Here is a 9,443-nt window from a genome sequence, read left to right on the forward strand (position 1 = left end):
CAAAGATCAGTGTGACTGAGCTTCAGAGATGCAGTAAGGAGATTGGAGAAAGTTTCACAAAGTCAACTATCACTGCAGACCTCCAGCAGTCGGGGCTTTATGGTAGAGTGGTCCGACAGAAGACTCTCCTCAGTGCAAGACGCATGAAAGCCCGCAAAGAGTTTGCCAAAAAACCCACGAAGGACTCCCAGACTATGAGAAAGAGAATTCTCTGGTCTAATAAGACCAAGATTGAACTTTTTGAAGCTAATTCTATGCTGTATGTGTGGTGAAAGCCAGGCACTACTTATCACCTGCCCAATACAATCCCAACAGTGAAACATAGTGGTGGCAACATCATGCTTGGGGAGTGTTTTTCAGCTGCAGGACAGGACTAATGGTTGCAATTGAAGGAAAGATGAATGGCGCCAAGTAGAGAGATATCCTAGAAGAAAACATCTTCAAGAGTGCTCTGGACCGCAGACTAGTCCACCTTCCAACAAGACAGTGACCCTAAGCACACAGCTAAAATAACAAAGGAAGGGCTTGGGAACAACTCACTGCTAAGTGTTATGTAAAATGGGTTATTAAAAAAAAAAATCTGACTGTTGGAACTGTAACTATATAGTCATATGTTCACGTCACTTTTTCCATCACAATGTTTTTATCACTGCTGCTTTCCTTTATTAAGGCTGCACAAAAATAAAATAGTGAGTAACGCTTTATATTAAGGCCCTTGTGATAAAGATCAGTTAACAGGTAGTAAGACCTTTATAAGTGCCTATATAGCTTATTAACATTATTTTGTGTTAATAACACTATATATGCATTGATAGTATCCTTATAATATTGTTAATATCAGACTATAAGACATTTATAATAACTTATAAGAAACTTGTTAAGATAATCATAAGTGCATACAAGATACTTATTAACATCATTATGTGTTCATAACACTATATATGTTTGAACAACATTATTATAATACTGATAATAACAGACTATAAGACATTTATAATAACTCATAAAAAACTTGTTAACCGTTTTTGATGCTTAAGTATATTAATAAAATCCTCATGAGTATCTTATCCTTTTTAATAACATTACAAACATCTATATTGACTCAATAACCCCAACCATGTCCTTTCTTGCCATTAGTAACTGTTTTTTATATAATAATGTTTATTAAGATTATTATATACTTTATTGCTCATCTATTATAAGTTAACTATGCACTTGTTTACATTTAACATGCTTTTTTGCAAGTACTGGATCTAAAGCAATAAAAATGTCTTATTAAGGTTGATAAATATTTTAATGTGAACTGTTTTGCCTATAAGAACATATATTTTATGCTTGATTTATCTAAGGGTACTTTATTATGCCATCATTACAAGTTAATTAAACACTTGTTAACAGCTTACTATGCTTTTTACCAGATCTAAAGCTGTCAGGATCCCAGTTTTTGTGTTCGTCTGTTTGTCTTGTCTTTTGTGTTTCTCCCTTCCACCACCAGGAGGCGCCTGGCTCCGGTTCGCCTCCTCACACACCTGCAAGCTGTTGCCTCTTCAACGGACTACTCTTAAGCTGCTGGTTGCCACTACTTCGACGCCAGAGTATTTGCCAGTTTGGGGTGCTCTAGCCAAGCCTTGTTTATGCTGAGTCTAATCTGAGTTTTGCATTTTTTAGTTTTTTGTTCTCTAGCCAAGCTGAGATCACATTGAGTTTAACTGAGCACTTGTTTCTCCCTGAGTCTCAACTGTTTGTTCTTTGCCTTTTGTCTGGAAGCCCTTCCTGCAAACTGGACCTTTTCGGACCGCCTTCTCCCAAGTAGGATCAACTGAGTCTTACACTGAGCGACGGATTCCAAACAGGAGGTTTGGATCCAGCGCCTTTGAGCACGCTGAGAACTCTCTCTGAGTAAGGAAGTCAACTTCACCACGACCCGTCCAAGTACCACAGGAAAACTGAGTTGCAACCACATCATTCCACTCCGTCCGAGTTCTGGGTAAACCCTGTTCCGCCCTCCACCGAATCAAACAAACCCTGGAAGACCAACACACAGACTGGTGTCTACGTATCTCCTCTTCTCAGGAAACGTGAGTTGCAACCAATCCTCTCCTTCAAGATAAACAACTCCAATTCCCCACTGAGCCTGAACCTAACAGTCTGTCTTCCCCTCATCTTTCAGTTTTCCGGCCAAGCAATGTTCGGAGGAACTCTGCACCGATGTGGGTCCGGGCTTTAGATAAAATCATGACAAAAGCAAGAACAATGCCTTATTAAGTCTAATAAATCCTCTGTTGAGCATTCCTTTATGCTGATGATTTTCACTACTTCCACATCTGGAATGAACTATACATGTAGTCAACATTGATGAAAATAAGAAAATTGCTTAAAACAAATATTTCAATGCTAAAGCCCAAAAAGGGTTTATTTATTTATATATTTCACAAAAAAACTAAAAATTAGTATTGGAGCATATGATGTAAAATATCCAAATGGAAAATTACAACTTTGCAAAATCAAACATTTATTTTATAATACAAAAATAAAAATCACCTAACGCAGGTGTTTGAAACAAGTACACTCTCTAAAATACTATAGAAAATAAGTGCAACATAAAACTGGCAACGTTTTTTTTTATTCCACTGAACATTTTACATTTAAACATTTTACAAAACACTCTTAAAACATGTGCTGTTACTGTCAATACCTAGACAGTGACAGTATGATCCACTCCCACTATTTAGCCGTAATTTTAGCCTACCCTGTACCGCTTAGCTATATCCTCTAGTAGCCTTTCAAGAGGCCCATCTTTGAGTTTCCTGCCCAGCCATTTGGTCCACTCAATGGTCAGACAGTAAGTGTTCAGTTTGGTTACCTCTTTGCCTCCAAACCTATTCCTTGATACTGCCACGTTCGCTGCATTCCAACCATACCGAAGACTTGACATCGGGCACCATTTCTCTCTCTGCCATGCTGTTGTGTTAATAACCAAGAACCAAAGGGAAAAAAAGAAAGAGAAACAGCTCATTGGGTCTCATAAATAATTTTCAGCCAAACTATCACCAGGGCATTTCAGGCAAACAGTAGCTGTCTGCCTTATCTCTGAGTCAGACTCGGCTCAGCTTCCACTGGACCACAGCTCCTTTAAATGCAGACAACATGGCCTTTTGATGTGGGAGAAAAATGAACGAACTGGAGAGGATGAAGGTGGAGGTCATATTGAGAAATGTAGAAACGGCAAGACAGGTCACTGCGAAGATCATTCATCTCATACAGATGCAGGAGAAGAGCAGAAAAGAGGTGATGTCTAAAGGCTCCAGAGGAATGGAGGTCATCCTGTCTTCTCTGGAGAACAGCAGGGATGTCCAGACTACTCTGAACATCATGTACATCCTCAGTGAGCTGCTGACAATCGGCAGAGGCTGCATAGTGGGAGTGTTTGTTTCCAAAGAAGGAACAGGAGTTTTATTCAAGATTCTGATCTCTGCCAGTAATGAGCTTCCTCCCAGTGAGGAACTCATGGTGCAGCTTCACTCACTACAGGCCAAGGTTGGACCGAAAGACAGAAGGTTTGGAGCAAAGGCACGTTTGAGTGGAGCTCTGAACATCACGGTCAATGTAATAAAACAGAATCTACAGAACACAAAGCTGCTTCTGCCTTGTCTGCAGGTTCTCAGGGTTTACTGTACCAACTCGGTAAATGCTATTTCTTTGGGCAAATGCGGTGTGATGGAACTTATTTTCAAGATTGTCGGGCCCTACAGTAAGAAGAACACCAGCCTCTTCAAGATACCTTTGGATGTACTTCGAGCTCTACTCAAATCTAAAACTAATGCTTGCCGTTTGGTGGACAGTGGCCATATGTCTGTCTTGCTCACTCTGTACCTGGATTTGGATTGCAATGACACCCGACATAGATGTGTGTTGATTCGTAAAGGATTGCTGGTCTGCCTCAGAAACATTACCAACATCAAACTGGGCCGAAAGGCTTTCTTAGAGGCTGACGGCATTAGAATCCTTTTTCAACTCCTCCATTGAGTGTCTAGCAGTGCGGATACTGGATCCACTAGTGAACACTTCAAGCCTCGTCATGAGGAACTGTTTTCCTAAGAATCATTTGCCTCTGCATGCTATCAAGTCAGTCCACTTTCAGCTGCCTCATGTACCCCCTGGTGGGCCTTTGGCTCAGCTATACAGCCGGCCTCCTGGGGTGGATGATGTGGCAGATGAAAACGATGACGAGGAGCCAGAGGCAGAGACAGACACTGAGAATGACGAAGATGACAAGGATCAGTGTAACCTGAATGATGACATAGAGACGGATCTCAATAAGCAACATCCCAAAAGGACCATTGGACGCCCATTTGAGGAGCTGAAGATCTAGCAGAAGTTCTTCTCAGAGCTTTCTGAAGACTTTCGTTCCTTCACTTCTTCATCAGCACTTCTATTCTCATCATTATCAGCTTGGTTCACTCAACCGGTTGTAGTGTCCGCAGCTCAAGAGGCCCCCAAGCAAATACCAGATTCTGAAGTGATTTGCAACTCTGTCAAAGAACATCAGAGTCTAGCCTCTCCCTGCCCCACTGGTTCTCCTCTGAACCTGAACTCAATCAACCTCAGCAAGGGCAAAGATAATGTAACCCATGGTTATTTTGTCATCAGTGTACATGTATGTTTTTTTTTCAAATCGTAAGAAAAGGGAGTAATGAAGTTAAGTACTAAGATTTCCCACGCACTGTGAATGCACCGCACCTGCACAGTTGCGCTGCTCACAGCTCCTCCNCTCCTCACACACCTGCAAGCTGTTGCCTCTTCAACGGACTACTCTTAAGCTGCTGGTTGCCACTACTTCGACGCCAGAGTATTTGCCAGTTTGGGGTGCTCTAGCCAAGCCTTGTTTATGCTGAGTCTAATCTGAGTTTTGCATTTTTTAGTTTTTTGTTCTCTAGCCAAGCTGAGATCACATTGAGTTTAACTGAGCACTTGTTTCTCCCTGAGTCTCAACTGTTTGTTCTTTGCCTTTTGTCTGGAAGCCCTTCCTGCAAACTGGACCTTTTCGGACCGCCTTCTCCCAAGTAGGATCAACTGAGTCTTACACTGAGCGACGGATTCCAAACAGGAGGTTTGGATCCAGCGCCTTTGAGCACGCTGAGAACTCTCTCTGAGTAAGGAAGTCAACTTCACCACGACCCGTCCAAGTACCACAGGAAAACTGAGTTGCAACCACATCATTCCACTCCGTCCGAGTTCTGGGTAAACCCTGTTCCGCCCTCCACCGAATCAAACAAACCCTGGAAGACCAACACACAGACTGGTGTCTACGTATCTCCTCTTCTCAGGAAACGTGAGTTGCAACCAATCCTCTCCTTCAAGATAAACAACTCCAATTCCCCACTGAGCCTGAACCTAACAGTCTGTCTTCCCCTCATCTTTCAGTTTTCCGGCCAAGCAATGTTCGGAGGAACTCTGCACCGATGTGGGTCCGGGCTTTAGATAAAATCATGACAAAAGCAAGAACAATGCCTTATTAAGTCTAATAAATCCTCTGTTGAGCATTCCTTTATGCTGATGATTTTCACTACTTCCACATCTGGAATGAACTATACATGTAGTCAACATTGATGAAAATAAGAAAATTGCTTAAAACAAATATTTCAATGCTAAAGCCCAAAAAGGGTTTATTTATTTATATATTTCACAAAAAAACTAAAAATTAGTATTGGAGCATATGATGTAAAATATCCAAATGGAAAATTACAACTTTGCAAAATCAAACATTTATTTTATAATACAAAAATAAAAATCACCTAACGCAGGTGTTTGAAACAAGTACACTCTCTAAAATACTACAGAAAATAAGTGCAACATAAAACTGGCAACTTTATTTTTATTCCACTGAACATATTACATTTAAACATTTTACAAAACACTCTTAAAACATGTGCTGTTACTGTCAATACCTAGACAGTGACAGTATGATCCACTCCCACTATTTAGCCGTAATTTTAGCCTACCCTGTACCGCTTAGCTATATCCTCTAGTAGCCTTTCAAGAGGCCCATCTTTGAGTTTCCTGCCCAGCCATTTGGTCCACTCAATGGTCAGACAGTAAGTGTTCAGTTTGGTTACCTCTTTGCCTCCAAACCTATTCCTTGATACTGCCACGTTCGCTGCATTCCAACCATACCGAAGACTTGACATCGGGCACCATTTCTCTCTCTGCCATGCTGTTGTGTTAATAACCAAGAACCAAAGGGAAAAAAAGAAAGAGAAACAGCTCATTGGGTCTCATAAATAATTTTCAGCCAAACTATCACCAGGGCATTTCAGGCAAACAGTAGCTGTCTGCCTTATCTCTGAGTCAGACTCGGCTCAGCTTCCACTGGACCACAGCTCCTTTAAATGCAGACAACATGGCCTTTTGATGTGGGAGAAAAATGAACGAACTGGAGAGGATGAAGGTGGAGGTCATATTGAGAAATGTAGAAACGGCAAGACAGGTCACTGCGAAGATCATTCATCTCATACAGATGCAGGAGAAGAGCAGAAAAGAGGTGATGTCTAAAGGCTCCAGAGGAATGGAGGTCATCCTGTCTTCTCTGGAGAACAGCAGGGATGTCCAGACTACTCTGAACATCATGTACATCCTCAGTGAGCTCATCGGCAGAGGCCGCATAGTGGGAGTGTTTGTTTCCAAAGGAGGAACAGGAGTTTTATTCCAGATTCTGATCTCTGCCAGTAATGAGCTTCCTCCCAGTGAGGAACTCATGGTGCAGCTTCACTCACTACAGGCCAAGGTTGGACCGAAAGACAGAAGGTTTGGAGCAAAGGCACGTTTGAGTGGAGCTCTGAACATCACGGTCAATGTAATAAAACAGAATCTACAGAACACAAAGCTGCTTCTGCCTTGTCTGCAGGTACTCAGGGTTTACTGTACCAACTCGGTAAATGCTATTTCTTTGGGCAAATGCGGTGCGATGGAACTTATTTTCAAGATTGTCGGGCCCTACAGTAAGAAGAACACCAGCCTCTTCAAGATACCTCTGGATGCACTTCGAGCTCTACTCAAATCTAAAACTAATGCTTGCCATTTGGTGGACAGTGGCCATATGTCTGTCTTGCTCACTCTGTGCCTGTAATTGCATTGCAATGACACCCGACATAGATGTGTGTTGATTCGTAAAGGATTGCTGGTCTGCCTCAAAAACATTACCAACATCAAACTGGGCCGAAAGGCTTTCTTAGAGGCTGACGGCATTAGAATCCTTTTTCAACTCCTCCATTGAGTGTCTAGCAGTGCGGATACTGGATCCACTAGTGAACACTTCAAGCCTCGAAGTGTTTTCCTAAAAGTCAGCCTTCCACTTTCAGCTGCCTCGTGTCCCCCCTGGTGGGCCTTTGGCTCAGCTATACAGCCGGCCTCCTGGGGTGGATGATGTGGCAGATGAAAACGATAACGAGGAGCCAGAGGCAGAGACAGACACTGAGAATGAGGTAGATGACAAGGATCAGTGTAACCTGAATGATGACATAGAGACGGATCTCAATAAGCAACATCCCAAAAGGACCATTGGATGCCCATTTGAGGAGCTGAAGATCTAGCAGAAGTTCTTCTCAGAGCTTTCTGAAGACTTTCATGGGTACAGCTTTAAATCTTCGGAGTTCCTTCACTTCTTCATCAGCACATCTCTTCTCATCATTATCAGCTTGGTTCACTCAACCGGTTGTAGTGTCCGCAGCTCAAGAGTCCCCCAATCAAATACCAGATTCTTAAGTGATTTGCAACTCTGTCAAAGAGCATCAGAGTCTAGCCTCTCCCTGCCCCACTGGTTCTCCTCTGAACCTGAACTCAATCGACCTCAGCAAGGGCAAAGATAAGAAAGAGGATGCCAACATTCTGGCTGCAGATGGACACACTGCTCCACCCCCTTTTTGCAGTTCTCCCTCTTAAGGGCCTTTAAGAGAAAGCTTTGCAATTTCAAGACTCAAGACTTATTGTTGTGTGTGAATAAAAAGAGACTACAACAAATAAATCAGCCGTACCTCGGTCAAAATCTTTGGATTTAATGTTGTTATAAAAATCCTTACTTTTGTAAATGATTGGATGCAAACTATTGGTACTTCAACAAACCAGGAAGCCGATTTATCATCTCCATCGAAATATATATTTTACACTGAGATGCTTAAAAGTTTAATCAAATCCAGTCAAAACTTCTAAGAGCGCCTCTCACAACTTAAAAAGACAGTTCTTATTGCTTGAATGGATCAAAAGATGCTAAGTTTGGAAGCAGAAAACAAACATGGTTTATACAAAACGTAGTACTAACTAGTTATCCCTTATACAAAAAATCTAAAACAAAAAGAAAATAAATTGGCAGAAACTGAACATCTGCTGGATGCTGGTAGGGTTTTTTTTTATATGTCATATTAAATTATGCATTCACAGGGTTTATACAGGAATGAGTCACTCTAAATGAATGCTCTTTTAATGCTTTTAGAAATTATTTTAATTCCATCAACAAGTACCATGTACACAAGTTATTAGTGTACATGAAATATGAAGGAGCTGTAAGCACAGTTCCATGACTCTGCTATGTATATATGTACATACATACAGACAGACAGACAGACAGACAGACAGACAGATAGATAGATAGATAGATAGATAGAGAAAACAACAAAATCATCAGCCATATCCTGAATTCCTTGTTTTCCAGTTAAAATTAGCATTTTCCCATTCTCTAGCTTTTTCTCAGCGTCGAGCTTCTTTTCCAAACATACCGCTTTATGATCAGCAGTTATGCAGTTATGCACAAATTAATTGGGATATAATATATCTGACGAAATTGTCTTCATAAACATTTTTTTTTTAAATAAAGCATTTCAAATGCCATGATAATCATATTTAATTAGTACCAATTAAGGCCTATATTTGTAATGATCCGCGGAAACCCTGTTTTGCTGCTTTGAATGTAATAATATAGAGCATGTTCTCCTCAAACTCCGAGAAAGTCGGAGAGGAACAATACAGGAGGAACAGCGGATGATGTAGGCTTTGCTTCGCTCAGACGGTCTGGAGCGCAACGGGGCAGAGCGGAGCGGTGACGGAGGATGTGGAATTTCGGGGTTACTGTGACTTGGGGTTCCTCCTGCTGACATTGTCTCATAAGAAGTCCCATTTCATTCAGTATTTCTCTCATTTTAGAATCCAAATCCTCTTCAATCGTCTGTGTTATAGAATTCTCTTGACGGGGTCAAACGTTTAAATTGATGCGGTGAAATGAGATACATCTTTTGAGCTGTCCTAAGGCCCTGTCCACACGAAGTCAAAACGAACACGAAACGCTAATATTTTCCAGAACGTTTGTCGTAATGACGGAGACGTAAAATAAATGTGATCGACCACACGAATGCATGAAAACGCTGCAAAATGTATGCCAGGCCTGTAAGTGGCGC

The 9,443-nt window shown here is 41.4% G+C and overlaps 2 pseudogenes; both read left to right on the plus strand.

Moving 5' to 3' along the window:
- Window positions 1–3,171: 3,171 nt before the first annotated feature.
- LOC107088910 lies at window positions 3,172–4,372 on the plus strand (annotated as a pseudogene).
- A 2,052-nt stretch (window positions 4,373–6,424) lies between these two features.
- LOC107088900 lies at window positions 6,425–7,938 on the plus strand (annotated as a pseudogene).
- Window positions 7,939–9,443: the final 1,505 nt, after the last annotated feature.

This window comes from Cyprinodon variegatus, unplaced genomic scaffold, assembly GCF_000732505.1.
Source record: "Cyprinodon variegatus isolate N-32 unplaced genomic scaffold, C_variegatus-1.0 Scaffold232, whole genome shotgun sequence".
Classification (NCBI taxonomy): Eukaryota; Metazoa; Chordata; class Actinopteri; order Cyprinodontiformes; family Cyprinodontidae; genus Cyprinodon; species Cyprinodon variegatus.